The sequence below is a fragment of the Adiantum capillus-veneris genome, chromosome 26 (genome assembly GCF_014529385.1).
Source record: "Adiantum capillus-veneris isolate H3 chromosome 26, ASM1452938v2, whole genome shotgun sequence".
Lineage (NCBI taxonomy): Eukaryota > Viridiplantae > Streptophyta > Polypodiopsida > Polypodiales > Pteridaceae > Adiantum > Adiantum capillus-veneris.
The window spans coordinates 111014271-111018059 of NC_140956.1; the positions used below are offsets into that span (position 1 = coordinate 111014271).

Consider the following 3789-nt stretch of genomic DNA (forward strand, 5'->3'; position numbering starts at 1 on the left):
CATCAACATTGTCACAACCCCCTTGTTTTTTGGTACTTAAGGGAAGATTATCTTTCTCTTCCTCTCATGCCTATATGTGGGTCCCATATCTCAGGTGGTTTTATGAAAGAGTGATGTTGCTCTCTATTGGAATGTTGTGTATGCCGAGGATCTTAAAGCGTTTGTGTTTATCATAAAGTTAAGAAAATTAAGGTACAGTAGATGCATGCCAAATCTTGTGCAAGGCCTATGTGTGTTGTTAGCCATTGAGTTGCTTTGAAAGTTCATAGAGTGAAGCCAATATGCCATGCTTTGAGATTGGATATGTAGTCGGGGTTGGTCGGGATTGAGCTTGGACATTGATTGTTTGTAAACCGGGACTCTAGGTGTGTTTTTACTAGGGGATAGGGGTGAGGTGAAATCACTAGGGTATAGAGAGGCATTCAGATTGTGTGCTGGTGGTTTTCTCATTTCCCCCTTTCCATTTTGTGGTGCCCCCACTGAGGATCCACTGATTGCTTCTTTGTGAATCAAGATGAAGCAGGAGTTTGGTCCGGTGTTCAAAGGAGATGAAGATGCAGACGATTGGATTGCCGATTTTGAGCTATTTATGCTGACAGTACTTCGAATGCCAGGTGATGAGTCAAAGCTCCAGGCTCTACCTTTGGTGTTGCGACGCAAAGCAAAAACTTGGTTCAATGGCTTAGAAGATGTGCACAAGCCGAATTGAGTCGGGTTTCGCGAGCAATTTCTTCAAAGGTATTTAAAGGTGGTGTCGGCCTCAAAAGCAGATGAAAAGATCAAAGGCTTGCAGTAGGACATAAGTGCAAATTTCAATCCCTTTGTTGATAGATTTGAAGCTTATTGGGGGGATTTTGTGGCTGCTACCCAAGCAACTAATGTGGGATATTTTAAGCTGGAAAGATTTATATCTTGCTTGCATCCCTATGTTCGTGAGAGAGTGGAATATGAAGATCCAAGGACTTATAACGAAGCTATCAGAGTCACCAGAGAAAAGAGTCGAAAGATGGAAAAGAAGATGGAGGCAGGATTACCGTATAGTACAGTGTATACTCACGGCAGCCACCAGTGGACCTAGGCCCAAACAGATGGATGAACATCAAGAGGTAAAAGCTCCTTTTATTGATATGCATTTGATCAAAGCGCATGTCGAAGCTGATGCCAGGCTAGAGTAGGTATAACAAGTGCCAACTAGATCTCAAAAGATACAGAGGGGCATATTCGGAGTGCCACCCAGTTTGTTTCCTCAAGAGGACGAGGTGATAAAAGATCTTAAAGAAGAAGTGTTGGTTCCAGAACCAGTAATGCAAAAGCTAGAAATGGTCCAAGAATCGGGAAGTTCAAAAGAAGAGTCTAGCAGCTCTCAGAGCTCTAGCAATGCTTCGGAAATAGACGCTACATGGGAGATAGAATCTTTGTCTTCTAGGTATGAGACTTATGATGTTTTTTATGTAGGTGAAGTTGAGAAAGATGTATACGCGTTGCCTGGCAGCCAGTTGGAGGTCAAGGAGAAGCATAGTGCAAGTGTGGAAATGCCTTGTGTGAACTGGCCAGTCGAGAAGCCTTCTCTTGTGTCTAGTGGTGGTGAGTCCTTGCTAGAAGAAATATGGTTTGATTGTGCATTAGACCTAATTGAAGAGTAGGTTTTTGAGGATGAATTGCAGGAGCTAGGAACAGAACCTGTGGTAGGTCAAGTGGATTTATCTATGCAGGGGGTGGGGCAACCTTGCCTTGGTCGGCATGTCGAGGTGCACTTTGAAGTTTTGGAGTTTGTGTGTGTCCGTGCAGAGCTAGCTCCGGCAAATGACTCTATGGAAAATGATACAGGTGCAGCCTATAAGAGTGATGCTCCATGCAAAGAGGAAGGTGCCGCGAACCTTGTTGGTGATGAGGTATTTGAAGAACAAATTGAAGCTCTAGCAGGTCATACTCTTGAGTATGAAAAGGTGGCCTTGGAGCCATTTACAGAGGGTTTGGATACATGTTTGCAAAGGGAAGTTTGATTGCCTATGCAGCAGGCTCAAGCAAATGGCATGGTTTTGAAGCTATGTGCTGTGTTGTTGATGGATATGTTGTTGCAGGTTGTTTTGCACAGTGTACTATGCAGGTTTCAGAGCTCATATGATAAAGACTATGCTATGGAGAGCTCTCTAGCAGATGACATGATAGCAGATTATGGTATCGGTGCTTCAAGTGATGAAAAGTATGCTTATGGTTGGTAGGAAGGATTATGGATGCATGGTGCTGAAGAATTATGCTATGAAGAGAATTTGAAGTCATATGTCTTTTGGCCTGCAAGTGCAAAGAGAGGCTTCGATATGCATGCTTTACAAATGGATGGCCACGTCCAATGTTTTGTTTTTGATCCAGGTGGAGAAACACCATGCTTGGGGAAGCTCCAAGATTTACATTTTACCCTGGAGGGTGATGCAACATGAGACGCTCTTCTCTCTATATGTATCCTATCTATATAGCCACTATATCAATTTTTCTTTATGCAATCTATATATCTATGTTATATCATACTCTCTTTACAATCTTATTTTATCTAAATCATACTATGGTTGAGCATGAATTCTCAACGAGGGGATGGGCAATGATGGTGCACCCAAACTGTTTCGACCCATGGAAGTGCCATTAGCAGCAGTATGGAAATCAGTCACCTGATTGGGGGAATACTTGACCAAGTGCTAGATGCAGATTGTGGCAAATGTGATTGGGATGTGTATGCAAAATGTCACTTTTAATAGGTCAAATGTGGTTCGAAAGCTTTGCTGAATGGAGTTCTTAAGGATACTAAAGGTTGATGTATATCTCCATCCAATAGTACCAGGATGTATGCACAATGCTTGCTCATTTTTGGTGAGTTTAGGGCTCTCTAGGTGCCTGAAAGAAATACCTATCATCTCTTGATCAAACATTATATATGACTAGTGGCCGTGGGCTCATCAGCGCCGGTAAAGATGATCCTTCTTATAAAATTTCATGCAGGGCAGAGCTTTAAGAAGGCTGACAAGGAACTAAGCATGAGCATTTATATGTGGTGAAGTTTTGTCCACTTCAATATTTGTAGGCGTGTGAAATGGGGTCGAGCTGGGGTTTTTTTTTTTTTTTTTAGGGAAGCTTAAGCTAGAAATTAAAACAGTAAAAGAAGTGGTGCTGCTGCAGATGGAAGGACACGAGTCGGAGCAACATGACGGGAGAGACAGATGCGATACCTGGTGGCCATTCAAAAGCAAAAGAGAAATCCATTTACAAAGGGTGTTGGGGGGCCGGTCAGTTACAGAGAGTGGGACTACTAGCAATATCGCTAGTGGCCAAAGAAAAGCAGGCAAGGGACTGCTCAAGAGGAAAGGCAATATAGCGGAGCAAGAGGGAGGCCGCCGCCGGCTGTGTGGTGAGAGCCGTGAGTTGGGGAGCAGATGAACATGACGGGATTCCATATGCAGTAGCCGAGAAAGGAAGATTGGAAAGGCCACAAGGGGGCACTGTTTACAAGGAGGACCACAGGTTATGCAGAGTCAAGAGCTGCATGGGGAGGTTCCGTGAACATTCGAACTAGGACTATGAAAGCAATCAGAAGGGAGCCTCCATGGCAAGATAGGGAGTAGCCTCAGATCAAGAGCTAGTTGGGGTTGAGAACGTAGGTTGGTGGCCACCAATTGTAGAAGGTGGAGAAAGCTACGTTGGTTTCTTGAGTAGAGTCATGAGCTGCCGAGGTGTTGAGGAGCAGTGAGGGGAACATTGGTGGCTACAAGGCTAGTGGTGCACCATCAACTACACAAGAAA

The 3789-nt window shown here is 43.9% G+C and overlaps 1 pseudogene; it reads left to right on the forward strand.

Moving 5' to 3' along the window:
* Positions 1 to 1304: 1304 nt before the first annotated feature.
* Positions 1305 to 2222, forward strand: LOC147424004 (uncharacterized; annotated as a pseudogene).
* The last annotated feature ends 1567 nt before the right edge of the window (positions 2223 to 3789 follow it).